Here is a 15,265-nt window from a genome sequence, read left to right on the forward strand (position 1 = left end):
TCACAGCCCAAATGCTGCCACCATGTTTCATTAGCATGAAGTAATGCTGAATACAGGTTATGCGGAACAAGTAGAATATTTTTAAACACTGCACACAGCTCTGTCCTTGTGGCTGCATTGCTTCCAGCCTAACCCCCTCCCTGTTTCCCTGGTGTACCATCAGTAACAGTCCCTCCAAGCAGGGTAAGATTATGACATTCTGAGGCCCTAAACTATGTCAAGTGTAAAAGTGTTTCAAATTAACATTTTCATCTATGATTTCTTAATTAGTAGATATGAAAACTTTATATCTACAGCAACACAAAAGCAGTTACACAGACCAGCTTACATAAAGGAAGCAGTACAGCCTTCAGTATGTCTGTTTGCACATCACATTAATTTTAAAACTGAAAATCAAAACATTTTCTTTTGTGATTTTTGGAAAGCAAAGTCATTGATGTTGTCCTCAAATGGTAAGCTATGGAGTTTGTCACTTTTGATGCATAGAATGCTTAGGGCAGATAGCTTTTCTTGCAGCATTTTCTAGGCAGACATCTCTCTTCATGTTCAATTCTCTATCCTCTGTCTCCCCCAAGACCACTAATTAATCTTGAGTAAACACTTTGGAAACACAGAGTGACAACAAGCTATATGTACAAAAGAGAAAGAAAGAATTACCCGAAAAAAGACAGGCACTGAGAAAGTGAGAAAAACTAGCCTATACTCAAGCAAATATATTGAATATTATAGGCTGTAAATGGCCTATAAATCATATATGCAGATAGTTTGAAATAACTTGGTCACCAAGTACTCAGAATATTTTGCTATATATGTATATCTTTCTTCACTTCTCTCAAAACCCTCTATTTATACTTTTGTCAGCACTGTGAAGGTTCTTAAAACTGACAGAGGGAAGCCAACACAAATTTATCCTCCTCAAGATCCACTCAACCCAAGTCCATGAGACGATCACCTGCACACTCAGTCATGTGAAGCATGGATAGTGCATAAAGCAGAAAGCAGTATGCGCATGTATGTACAGATGAAGAAAGAACATGCTAACACTTAAGAAAACGAAAAAAAAAACAGGAGCGAAGGCACTATATGACTGAGCATGCTGGACTATAAACAAAAGATGGCGGCCTTCGAGCTATTACCAGGCAAGGGGGATGCTATACATAACGTAACTCCTAGGACGAGTCCCATACGAGTATGAGCTTGGCAGGACTGCTTCATGGCACTGCCGTCTCCAACCTCACATTTTTCCCGATTTTATCGGCAGTGAGATTATTCATTTATTTATTTATTTAAATAAGTCATGAAGGCCTGGTCAGAATTTTACCAGTAGCAGCTGGCCAACAAAATGCTGCCTTAAGAGACTGATAGCAGACTTACTCATAGAAATACTAATTTTACAAGTGCAATTATCATTTTTTTTCTTAGTCCTGGCCTCCTGCCTGTCAATAATGAACACTTAGTGAAGGGTAAGGGTAGGGTAAGTGTATTTGTGTAGCCAGATGTGTATATTTTTGTCATATTTGAACAAAAATGTCTATATTTAGAGAGAATCTTTATTTTCCAATATCTCCTTTCTTTATCAACTGATTTTGATAAAATTTAAAATGGGGTTAGTTTTTTCTTTTTTAGAAGCCCCTAATATTGTGAGGCCCTAAGCTGTAGTAGCTTAGTTAGTTTATACCTTAGTCCGACCCTGCCTCCAAGGAAATATAGGTCTTCTGACTCCAGTTCCACTGATCACTTTACAACAAGCCATAGCCAGTCTTAATGTCCTCAGGGCTATTGTTCAGAGTTTACAGGAACCCTCAGGCAAATTCAGCCTCTGCAGTACTCCTTTCTTGGAGCTAATGGGGAGAGGTCTGTCCAGCTCCCTGAGATCAACCCTCTTAGAACTAGGCTTCTCCCTTTTAAGGCTCCTCTGCCAAGCTTGGCAGCCTAACAGGTGTGGCAGATCATGGCTGCCTGAGCCCAAAGCTGCTCTTTAACCCTTCTTGCCCAGTGCAGGGTTTGTACACTTCATCACAATTATGATACAATCTATAATTACATGATCACATTATTCAGTGCACAAGATGGACCTGCTCTGGGGATAAAATAGGGCTGATGTAGTGACGGAGACTGGTCTCTGATGGACCCCTGCTTCACTGGTTGCAGAAAGTGTGTGTGATGGGGTGCCTGCCCCACACTGGCCTAAAAGGGGTTAAAGCAATCCTAGGGAGGCTGTGCAACAGGCAGCCAATTGGAGAGGACCCTAGGGAAGCTGTGCAGGAGGTAGCCTATTGGAGAGGGGCTGCGAGGAGCAGCCAGTCAGGGCTGGGCAGGCCTATATAAGAAGAGCCACAGGACAGGGCAGGTCAGTCACTCCCCAGAGCTGAAGGAGAGAGGAGAACTGGCTACCTTGCAGGTGGTAGGCAGCTAGCACCTTGGACAGAGCAGTGCTAGGCAGGATCAGGGGAGTGAGCCCGAGCTCCTGGCTGACTGCTGGGGCCCTGAGACAAGGGCAGAGAAGGTTCTGAGGCTGTGGGGAAGCAGCTCAGGGAAGTAGACTGCAGGGTTGGAGGGGACACATGTTGGGGCTGACTGCAAGTTACCTTGGGCTGATGTTACTGAATGGGTTGAAGGAAGCTAGTAGTGAACTGGCTTTGACTGAGTGAGCTGGCTTGCAGCCACTTAGCTGGATAAACAAGTGAAGAAATACGGAAGGCCTGGAACAGTGAAGTGTGGGAACAGAAAACAGCAGTGTTTCCTGCCAGTCTCACCTGCGGACCCTGTCCTTGTGAGTGCCCAGGAATTCCCCACGCTGGAGCAGCGCCTGCTACGAGCCCTCAAGGACAAGGCAGGAGGGTCCGGGACTGTCCGGAGCAGAAGGGGTACTATTCAATGGATAATGGAGTGGAAAGTAAGCTTGTAAAATTTGTGGATGACACCAGGCAGGGAAGGTTTGCAAGCACTTTGGAGGATAAGATTACAATTCAAAATGACCTTGGCAAATTGGAGAATTGGTTTGAAATCAACACAATGTAATTCAGTAGAGACAAGTGCAAAATATTACCTATAGAAAGGAAAAATCAAATGCACAACTACAAAATGGTGAATAACCGGCTAAGTGGGCATTCTAGAAGATCACAAATTGAATATGAGCCATCAACATGATGCAGTTCTGAAAAAGTCAAATATTCTGTATTTACAGGAGTGACGTATATAAGATACACATTGTCCCCTTCTGCTTGTGCTGCTAAGGCCTTAACTGGAGTATTGTATCCAATTCTGGGGGCCATGCTTTAGAAAAAGATGTGGACAAACTGGTGAGTCCAGAGGATAGCAACAAAAATGATAAAAGATTTAGAAAATATGAAAAAAAGCTTGACATGTTCAGCCTTGAGAAAAGAAGACTGAGGGGAAACCTGATAACAGTCTTAAAATATGTTAAGAGCTGTTATGCAGAAGATAGTGATTAATTGTTCTCCATGTCCATTTTAGTTGAAGTGGGCTTGATCTGTAGCAAGGGAGATTTAGGTTATATCTTAGGAAAACTTTCTAGCTATAAGGGTCATTAAATTCTGGAATAGGCTTTCAAGGGTGGTTGTGGAACCCACTGAACCACTATTGTTCAGATATACTGTTCTATGAAGAGGTATTCTTCATACCAGACTGCTAATCGGAGAAGCTTTTCTTAATTATTAGAGTCAAACTTCCTAGGAGAAGCAAAGCTTGTAACATGAAAACAGTAGTTGAACATTCAATCATACTGAATCAATACACCACAAAAGCTGCCTTTAATATTTACTATTTTTTTTCTTATCAACTGGAATTTCTTTCAAAACACACAACCCCTCCCTGAGAATGAATTATTTATGTTTCTAATAGCAAGTACCACTTCTTTGTTCTTGCACAGCATATTTTATTTTACCAGAGCCCCAGGACGGCGAGAAAGTATTGAAGATTGAAGTCTGCGCCTGTTTTTGTTTGTTTTTAAATACACTGGTTGTAAGTTTCTTAGAACTCCAAAATTGTGAATTTACTGCTGAGTTTTCCATAGCAGAAACAGCCACAATCAACTGGGCAAGGCTGATGGCAAAGATGTGATGGATCTCTGGCTGGGAGAAACATATTCTGTTGTTTTAAAGTACTAGATGGTTCAATCAATGTAATTTTTGTGGGGTTGGAGACTTTGCTACCACATGCTATTGAGTGGTTATTCCTTGTATTCCTTGTTGTTTTAAATAATTGTTAGGGCTGTGAAATCTGGGGTAGCTGCCTTATTTGTGTTTTAAAACAAAAAACATTATTTTGTAACAACTGCTGACATCTTTGTTGATCTCTTTTTATGTTTCCATGCTGTCGTACTAGGGGCTTGCTTGACTGGTTCCTTCCAAGCATATTTTTATGGAGTTTATTCACCTCTCCCACTCCACATTAAGTTTGTGCTGCTTTCAGCTTATTCAGACACAGTTCTGGTGTTAAAAAATTTCCTTTGAGGGGATTCTGATAACAGTTATTTATGGCATTTTTCTCTAAAAGTGAGTTATCCATTTTTCCTCAAGGCAGAAACTTATTCTCTAAATTTGTTTGCTCAATGGATTTCTTCAGTAAGAATAATAAGAGTAATAAGTAGTGTAACATAGCAAAAACCCTGCATCTGTTGCTTGATGGTTTGACTCTCTCTCTTTGATAGGCATAAGCTCTTAGAAACATCTCTTTTTACCTCCACTGATGAACTATGGCAAAAAATTGGGCACCATACACCCCTTGCCAAGTGCGAAGCCCAGCTCTGAAGGGTGTTTGGGGATGGAGCGTAGGTGGGGAGGTTACCAAGGTGGGAGGATCTACCACTCTGCTGATCTTGTCTTTTCCCCTGTGGAGGCAGCGGCTAAGGACATAAAAGATACTCCAGTTATTGGGAGTAACCTTAGTTTCTCTTTCAAAGCCAATGAGAGGATTCCTCCATCCTCTACTTGTGGATCTCCCTAGAGACATAGATGAGACACTCTGTTTGGGCACTAGGTTTACCACTTAGCATACTATGGTAGTTACAGCTTGAATCACTGGTTGATATTAAAATAAATTCATTCATAAAACAAACATTTTAAATAGAATCATAGAAATGTAGGACTGGAAGGGACCTTAATAGTTCATCTAGCTGAGTTCCCCACACTGAGGAAAGGTTATATATTTCTAGACCAGCCCTGACAGGTGTTTGTCTAACCTGTTCTTAAAATCCTCCAGTGACAGATTCCACAACCTCCCTAGGCAATTTGTTCCAGTGCTTACCTACCTTGACAATTAGGCAGCTCTTCCTAATGCCTACTCAAATCTCCCTTGCTGCAATTTAAGTCCATTACTTCTTGTCTTGTCCTCAGTGTTTAAGGAGAACAAATTTATGACACTCCGCTTAACAATGATCTTTTACATACTTGAAGACTGTTATGTCCCCTGCTCTCTGGCTTCTCTTCTCCAGAAGAAACAAACCCAGTTTTTTCAATCTTTCCTTGTACGTCATGATTCATAGACCCTTAATAATTTTTGTTGCTCTCCTCTGGACTTTCTCCAACTTGTCCACATCTTTCCCGAAGTGCAGTACCCAGAACTGGACATAATACTCCAGCTGAGACCTTAGCAGTGCTGAGTAGAGTGGAAGGATTACTTCTAGGGTCTTGGTTACAACACTCCTGATAACACATCCCAGAATGATGTTCACTTTTTTGCAACAGTTACCTTGTTCACTCATATTTAGCTTGTGATCCATTATTAACCCTAGATCTTTTTCTGCAGTACTCCTTCCTAGACAGTCATTTCCCATGTGTATTTGTGCAATTGATTATTTCCTCTTAAGTGTAGTACCTTGCATTTTTCCTTATTGATTTTCATCCTATTTATTTCAGACCATTTCTCCAGTTAGTGAAGATCATTTTGAATTCTAATCCTATCCTCCAAAGCACTTGCAACCACTCCCAGCTTGGTATCATCTGCAAATGTTATAAGTGTATTCTCTTTGCCATTGTTCAAATCATTTATGAAGCTATTGAATAGAACCAGACCCAGGTTTACATGTGAAGATAGGAAAACACCCACTAAAATTAAACCATATCCATTTTTCTTGGACATTCTGGGCACTCATTTTTGATAAAAATATCTGAAACATGTGCCTACTCCATTCGTTTTTTAAGTAGCTGCTAAATAACATTGTGGAAGATTTTCTCATGCTATTGGAATAATGTAACACAACAAAGAGTCCTGTGGCACCTTATAGACTAACTGATGAACTGGAGCATAAGCTTTCGTGGGTGAATACCCACTTCGTCAGACACATGTATTCACCCACAAAAGCTTATGCTCCAGTACATCAGTTTGTCTATAAGGTGTCACAGGACTCTTTGTTACTTTTTACAGATCCAGACTAACACAGTTACCCCTCTGATACATAAAACAATAGCAGCAGCAAACATTTCTTCATAGCTCTAAGTATGATGTGACTATCATAATACTAGAATAACTCGTGAGAATTTGTCATTTTATCACCGTTTAATAAACCTGGAAGTGTAGGCTTGTGTAAGTGATAGACCCAAGATTAGAGAGACAAGGTGGGTGAGCAGACTTTTCCCTGACCTGAAGAAGAGCTCTGTGCAGCTTGAAAGCTTGTACCTTCTTCCCACAGAAGTTGGTCCAATAAAATATTACCTCACCTACCTTGGTCTCCCTCATATCCTGACCATTCACAACACAGCTAAAAACACAGCAGACACAAAATAAGACAGATGTGTGTGTAATGACAAGAGATAAATTTTCCTGTAACATAACCCAGGAAGTCTTCCATTCTTAAGTTAACCTCATGAACAGGTTTTTGTTGTTGTTGTTTTTGTTTTTTTTTAAAGAAACAGGACATGAATGCGAAACTATTGACATTGTTCATTGGGTTTGGGGAAAAGCCTATGAAAAATCATTTTTATAATTTGTCAGCACATCTCTTACCCCATTTTCCTGATACTGTAGGTCCTTGCCACGGATGACATTTCCATTCAAAACAATAGCATTAGGTCTTGAAGTCACACCAAGAACCTGAACTGTGTTGTATATCAGAGAATCAACTTCCTGGTAGCCATTTTTAACAATCTTTGTCCTCATTTGGCCCTACAATAATTCAGAAGGAATTTTAGATTAATAGTAACTCACTGGAAATTATTAATACTTGTTCTATTGTTGTATCTTATTGTTTTACTCCATACAGAATGTCCTATAAAGTATACAAATTTTAAAAATAGAAAGGTGAAGAATAGTAATAGTGGACATATTGGGTTTCATATAGAATAAGATTTTACATATAATTAAAAGCCAGCAAAATAAGAAATAAAATAAATATTTACAGTACATATATGGAATCTTCTTGTACCTCTTTGTTATTTTTGTAGCACTGGTTCTAATACCCCACTCAGATATTACATTTGTAGGTGCGATACTAGAATCTAGACAAGTAGTTTTACTTAGTTAGTTTAAGGCAAGTGTAGCAGTTATTTACAGTATACATGAAGTGTTTTCCAGTTAATGTTTTCTGTGTACATTTGGTATCATATATTTAATCTGATATTTTTATTATCATAATAGTGCAACTTCTACTACAAACCGTTAGTCATCATATTTCACAACTTTAAAGACATTGAGGGACCATATTGTTTCTAGGAAGCTGTGTTTCCTAGACTTGTAATATTGTATATTTGTAACCAAGAAGGCTTTAAATTACTTAAATGAAAATATAAATTTGGAGGACTAACTCTGCAGTCCTTACTTGGGAAAAACTCCTTAATGAGGAAGTGCTGCAGGATCAAGACCTGTATTTGTAGGTAAATATTTTGCAAATTGAAAGTAGAAAGATGGTTGTTGTTATTTTTATAAATATTCCATTAGAATTAGATGAGATGGAATTATGCATCAGTAGAGTCTCATATATATATGGAAATATATGGTATACACTGAGGACTCTCATATGTTTTAATGTCACACATTTGTCATAAAATAAAATAAAATTATTTATTTTAACTTCAGTATACTGGTAATAAAAACTTGACATTGGAGGTTACCAGAATACAAACAGGGATTTCAGACAAAATCAAATATGAGCAATGAGAAATGAAAGCATCACTAAATCAACATTCATATTTGCACAGATCTCAATTTAATATAAAACTGTTTGCTCTTTTTCTGTAGTCTGCCTATAGTAAATTGCTAAATACAGAATACAGAAAACTAAAGTATTTTTTTCCTCCTTTACACCAAGTGAAAATGCCATTTTTTTGAAGACAAGATAAAAAAAGTGGAAATGTTCTCAGTGCATTCAAAGGAAACAGAATTAGATAATGAACCTTAAACACTGGGCAGCATTTGCAGGAATACACAAGAAAATAGTTGATACTATTCTATTTACAAAACTACCCATCAATTTATAATAATCTGCTATCACTACTAGAAGGAATAATTCTAAGAACAGTATCACCCTTGCAAATTAAGTATAATTTAATTCTTCCAAATAACTTCTACTAATGGCAAACTTATGGTTTTCAGATCATACATTCCCAAACCAGTATTCACAATATAGATTCAAGTAGACGCTAGGTTATTTTCCCCATTTTCTGAATTACTTAAGTCTTCACCAATAAACCTGGTATGTCTTAAATATTTCCTCCTAGAAACTGAATTATAGATATGTAATGGGGTTTACCAACTACATACTGAGCATAGGCAGAAGGGAAAGGAGAATCTTTCCTCCTTATAATCAAACAGCTTGATCACCCCCACGCCCAAGAAACTCAACAGGTGCCAGAACTGCCAATCATGGAGACAGGCAACCAGAGCTGGGACCAATGGAGAAAATAAGACCTGCTATAAAGGGGAGAGGTCAAAGAGGGAGAAGGAAGCAGAAATGACTGACATAGCAAAGAGGCAACAGCCCTGTGCCAGGCTGCCTCTGAGAAAGCAACCAAGGGACTGGAGGAGACTGAAAGCCCTGGACCTGAAGTGCTCATAGACTCAGTTTTCAAACACAGTGAGACTCAGCCTTTGCTTCTAGAGCCACATGTATCAGCGCTTTAGACACTAACTGGTTCTCAGAAAGATTCAGTGGTAAATTATTCACAGGAACCATCACAGTGCAGGGAGTATTGAATAGATGACAGCATGAGTTTCCTACTGCCCCCACATGGGAAAGAAATTTTAAAAGATGCAAGCATCTCCTGCAGGTCAGAGTAACACCTCCTTTCACCCAGCAGCCAAAAGTAAGCAAAAGATGAGAGTGAGGAAAGAGATTTCCTCCCTCCCAGCAGCTATGATTGGGGTAAAAGGAGGAGAGGTGAAGAATGTATTGTCAGAGTCATCTTATGATGTCCCATCAATACACTATATATCCTGGTGGCATGACATGACACAAATATCGTAATGCCATATAACAATGTGATTATTTTGTAGCTCTCTCTAACTTTGTTTGACAAAGTGGCTCACCAACTTCAGATGTTGAATATTGGCACCATAACAAAATTATTCAAAGATAAGTACCAAAATACTTGTTGCTACTTACTTCACTGAATATATATTTGGCCAAGAAATAGATTTCCTTTTCGATAGAATCTGTCAAAACACAGGAGTCATGATATTAAGATATACAGAGTTGAATTTAGTAGTAGCCAGCGAATAAGAACAGACAGACTTTTTGGCTGCCTGTTCAAATGCTACCTATACATCTTCAATTCTTCTGCAATAATCTAAGGTAATTTCATAGGTAGTTGAAACCTATATGAGTGTAGTGCCATTGACTTCAGTAGCATCTGATAAAGAAAGCCCACGGACCACGGTCCTTTTGGTCCGGAGAGTCCTGATCCGGGAGTTGATCAGGGATCACCATTCCTACCAGGTCTGGCGGGGATCCGGGTTTTAAAGTTGTTTCGCCTTGACGCCTGTGTCAAGAAAGTGCCTATGTCTGTGTGTGTGAGGGCCAAGCGGCCAGCGTGAATGCAGCTGTGGGAAGACGCCCCGAGCCTCCTGCGAAGCGAAAGCTCGTGACCGGGAGTGTCTCGAAAGCAAGCCCCACAGCTGAGCTTCTGTGTGTGGAGAGATTGTGAAGCTTCCCAGCTGGCAGGCCTTGGTAAGTGGCTAGCCTGTTGGGTGCTTGTGTGTTTCCCCATCCCTTTTCCCTTTCCTTCCACGACCTATGACCCTGTGACCGCTCCTCGAGCACTGTCCTTTCAGGACCGCAGAGTCACTTTTCTGCCCACTGGAGCCATAAGCTCCCTTCCCTTCTCGGAGAGGAGGGAAGCCCCCAGGAAAACCGTACCGCTGGGTCCGTAGCTCCAGAAGCATTGTTGGCTTAAAGCTGGTGCTCTGGGCTGACGACAGGCGTGTGGGGACCGTGGGTTCTCCGGAAGGAAGCCCGTTCCATCCTCTACCTCCTCCCTTGTAGGTACCTGCTGTTTGGCGGGTCAGCGAAAGCCTACTCCCATATTCCCCTGCCCAGGGCAGGTAAAGATGCCATCGGTGTTAGAACCGTGGTAATCCTGATTAGCGTTCCCCTGGTGTGAAAGGCTTGTGTAAAAGAGGGCTGAAGTGAAAATGGGGTCTGGCCAATCTAAAGGGATTCCAATCCCGCCAAAAGGCACTCCTGCTGCTTATATGTATGTGCACCGTGGCCCGTCGACATATAAATATTTGCAAAAATGGAATTGGTATACTAGAGATGACCCAAAACTGCAGTTTCCTGTGGAGGGCAGTTTTGATCTTGATAGGATTGTGCACCTCAGGGGTGCCCTTGTTGCTAACTCTGTAGGACAGGGACAGTTTGACGCTTACTTTGAGTGGCATGATGAAATGGGTAAAAGGCGTCAGGAATCCCAAGTTAGGGGGTTAAAAGATACCCAAGAGAAACTAAAAACTCAACTTAAAGAAGCACAGGAAAAATTAAATAGTGCTCAAAATTTGCCCGGTCCCCCTTCCTTAAACATAGTTCCCCTCTGTCCGTCTCAAACGCACCTAAAACCGACTGCCCCGAAAAGAATCTACCCTTCACCCCCCTCCGATGAGCTAATTGATCTGTTCTTAGACTACAGACAGTGGTCTGATAGCAATCCTCCCGCCTATAGTCCAGATACTCAGGCGAGGGGTGGGGGCGGATCTGGAGGTGGAAGTGAGACAGAGGACAACCGAGGTAACCGTCCAGACACCTCATCTCCCTCGGGTTCTGGTAGGCAAATGCCTCCCACGACCTCTTCAAGTGGGTCCACGCCCCGGTCTGACATGTCTGACGACTTAAGAGAAGCCCTTGCCTTAATAACAACTGGGGAGACGCTCATGAACCAATGGCAACAGACAGCACGCGAAGAAGACATAGATTGGGAGTGTAGGGAGATTGATTGGGAAAAGGTATCCCCAGATTCCCCGTTACGACAGTTGTCAGGTACTATAGCTCAGATGAGGGAAATGATAACGTCACCGAAATATGAATCCCTTCTGAAAAGTTGTTCTCCTGTCTCTGACCCTGATGCTGTAGCCTTCAATACTCGCCATAAGACTTGGCTACGTAAGGCTAAGAAAGTAACCACCCCACCTAAAACCGTTACCAACTTTCCCCTCCGTCAGTTGCCAGCAGGCGGAGGAGGGTTAATGACAGTGCATGCTCCCTGGTCACCAGGTGATCTTTATAACCTTATTGAAAAGTTTCCAAAGATCAGGGAAGATCCCGTTAAGTTTCAAGAGCAATTGGAAATGATAGTCAAGTGCTATAACCCCTCACATGCTGATATGCACCAGCTGTTATCAGCTATAGCGCCCAAAGAGACCCTTACTCGCCTCTATGCTAGGGCAAATTGGCCACCTGACCTCGGTCAGATGTCCGAGGCCGATTTTGCCCAAAGAAGAAATAACTTGATTACTGAAGTTCTCAATGTATGCCCAAGGAAAACGGACTGGGCCAAAATAAATGCCTGTAAACAAAGTAAGGGAGAAAATCCGGCCGATTATATGGAACGCATAAAGCAAGTGTTTGAAAGACATTCAGGGATTAATAATGCAGAACAGACAGCCACACAAGCAGTAGTGGCGGCCTTTGTGCAAGCACTCTTGCCAAAGGTAGGAGAGCAGTTAAAAGTTAATTTAGTGGATTGGGAAGGAAAAAACCTGGAAGAAATTCTGGCAGCTGCACAGCATTTCCACCGCCAGTTAGAAAGTAAAAAGGATGAAACAGAATCTAAACTTATGGCTTTACAGATCCAAAGCATGCAAAATTCCGCTGGAAAAGGGCCCAGGCAAAGATCAAAACAGGCTGTAACTAAAAATCAACCCTTTGCTGGAAGTAACCCCCTGACTAATCTCAGTTCCATAGCCTGCTTTTCGTGTGGGCAAGAAGGACATTGGAGAGCCAATTGTCCCCAATTAGGGAAAAACCAGTGTAGGTATTGTAAAAAGGTGGGACACCTTATTAAGGATTGCCCCACGCGACCTCCTAGACAGTTTCCAAAACAGGAGGGGTTGCCTTTTCCTGCTCCGCCAGCCCCAGCTCTTAACTCCTAGGAAAGCCAGAAGACTAATAACATCGTCGTCGCCCCCCTCGTTCATGTGGATCAAACTGGTCCGACTGTTTCTTGTCTAATAAATGGTGTCCCTACCCCTTGCTTGGTTGATACAGGAGCTTCTAGGTCCACCTTAAGAGCACAAGATTTCTCTACTGTACCTCTTTCCTCTGAGGTCGTAACTGCTGTGGGGGTAGGAAATACTCCTATTCCCCATCCTGTGTCATCTCCCCTATCTATATCTATCGGTCCTCTTTCTGCTGACCATGCTTTCCTCCTCAGTCCGTGCTCTCCTGTGAACCTTTTAGGAAAGGATCTGTTGTGCAAACTTCATTGCACTATCTTTTGCTCTCCAGATGGAGTCTTTTTAGAGGTCCCAGACCCGGCTCATAATGAGGTTTTAGGTCTCCTCCAAATTGATCCAGCCCCAGATCGGGAGCCCGACCCCAGTCCTTCCTTGTTGCAACAGGAACTACTGGCAAGGGTACCCCCCTCACTGTGGGCTGAGCATGCTAGCCAAGTAGGACGCATTTGTTCTGCTCAACCTGTTAAAATTCGACTCAATCCAAGCAAACCTCTTCCTAGAGTCCGGCAATATCCCCTCTCTCAGCAAGCTGAGGAGGGAATTCGTCCAGTTCTTTCTGCTCTGCTTAAACAGGGGGTCATAGTCCCGACAGTAAGTGAATGTAATACTCCCATTCTGCCTGTACGAAAACCCGGGAAAAACACCTGGCGATTCGTACAGGATTTGCGTGCTATTAATGCTGCTGTCCTCCCAACTTTTCCGGTGGTTCCAAATCCTGCTACTATTCTCTCTTGTATACCTCCCAGTGCTCAGTACTTTTCTGTAATAGATTTGTGCTCTGCTTTCTTTTCTATTCCCATTCATGTGGATAGTCAGTTTCTTTTTGCGTTTACTTATCAGGGAGCTCAATATACTTGGACCAGACTACCCCAAGGTTATACTGAGTCCCCTACTATCTTTTCTCAAATTTTAAAGAAAGATCTAGATGATATCTCATTTCCAAATGGGTCTGTCTAATACAATATGTAGATGATCTGTTGCTTGCTTCTGACTCTTGGAAGCTTCAAAAGCGGATACGTTGGTTTTGCTCCAAGCCTTAGCTCAGAAAGGTCATAAGGCTTCAAAGAAAAAATTACAACTCTGTCTCCCTGTAGTGCATTATCTGGGCCATGATATCTCTGCAGGACAACGCGCTTTGTCTTCTTCGCGGGTACAGGCAATTCAAAAGATCCCCAGGCCAATTACAAAGAAAGCAGCTTAGAGGATTCTTGGGAATGGCAGGCTACTGTAGACAATGGATTCTGGGTTATGCGTCTCTTGTGCGGCCCTTACAAGATTTAACTCTTAATAAGATCTCTGACCCTATTCTCTGGTCTACGGAAGCAGAGGAAGCGTTTCAACAAATCAAAATTGCTTTAACCAAAGCCCCTGCTCTCGGTTTACCCGATTACCAGAAACCATTTACTCTCTTCTGTCATGAAGAGGAAGGCTCAGCCCAGGGTGTTCTCACTCAGACTCACTGGAGAAAAACACAGACCCATAGCTTACTTCAGTTCTTCATTAGACCCAGTAGCGGCTGGGTTACCCTCCTGCCTCCGGTCTGTTGCGGCAGCTGCAATATTAGTTGAAGCCTCCGCCTCCCTAGTTCTCGGTAGTCCGTTAACTGTTGCAGTTCCTCATGCTGTCACCGCTCTCTTAACTAAAAGCAAAACACAGCATCTTTCAAATTCCAGACTTACTAAGTATGAAATGCTGCTTTTAAATGCTGCATATGTTACTTTAGTTAGGTGTCCAGTACTAAATCCTGCTTCCCTTCTCCCCACGGCAACCGATGGGGAACCCCATGATTGCTTATCTATAACTGCTGAAGTATCTGCTCCCAGACCTGATCTGCAGGATATTCCCCTGCACAACCCAGAGTTAATTTATTATGTGGATGGTTCCTGTTTAAGAAATGCGGAAGGACAGCTAGTAGCAGGCTATGCTGTATGTAATCAACAAAGCATTATAGAATCTTTCTCACTTCCTTCAGTGAAGTCAGCTCAAGTTGCTGAACTGTTTGCTCTTACTCGAGCCTCTTGCCTGGCAACCGGAGTATCTGTTACTATTTACACTGATTCTAGATATGCTTTCGGAGTAGTACATGATTATGGGCAACTGTGGAAATATAGGGGATTTCTTACTTCTACCGGAGCACCTATTAGCCATGGCCCATATGTCAGTGCTCTTTTGTCTGCTTTACAGTTGCCCTCTGCTATTGCTGTAGTCAAATGTGCAGCCCATAAAAAACCCTACGACGATGTTACTCGAGGAAATGCACTGGCGGACGCCTCCGCCAGGCAAGCGGCCCTTTCCGGGTCTCCGGCTCCTACTGAAATATTTGCTCTTTGTATGTCCCAGCCCGTCTCTTTAGTTGACTCTTTACAGGATCTAGCACTTACACAAGAGTCAGCATCAGAGGATGAGAAAAACTGCTGGAGACAGTCTGGATGTTCCAAACATCCGGAGGATGCCTTGTGGTATGCCCCAGACGGCCGCCTGGTAGCACCCTTGGCTCTGCTTCCCCACCTTGCCCGGCAAGCACACGGACTAGCCCATGTAGGCAAGGAGGGGATGATTGCTTCTGTATATAAGTATTGGTATGCTCCAAAGTTTACGAGCATTGCCCAGCAATACTGCCAAACATGCCCTATCTGTCTGG

The 15,265-nt window shown here is 42.2% G+C and overlaps 1 long non-coding RNA gene across 1 annotated transcript; it reads right to left on the reverse strand.

The window, feature by feature from the left end:
- Nucleotides 1-301: 301 nt before the first annotated feature.
- On the reverse strand, nucleotides 302-14,571 carry LOC115656646. The gene is made up of 3 exons (XR_004001768.1): nucleotides 14,304-14,571; nucleotides 6,967-7,125; nucleotides 302-626 (listed from the first exon to the last, which is right to left on the reverse strand). It is a non-coding gene; the product is annotated as an uncharacterized LOC115656646 (long non-coding RNA).
- Between the last annotated feature and the right edge of the window lie 694 nt (nucleotides 14,572-15,265).

Source organism: Gopherus evgoodei, chromosome 1 (genome assembly GCF_007399415.2).
Source record: "Gopherus evgoodei ecotype Sinaloan lineage chromosome 1, rGopEvg1_v1.p, whole genome shotgun sequence".
Lineage (NCBI taxonomy): Eukaryota > Metazoa > Chordata > Testudines > Testudinidae > Gopherus > Gopherus evgoodei.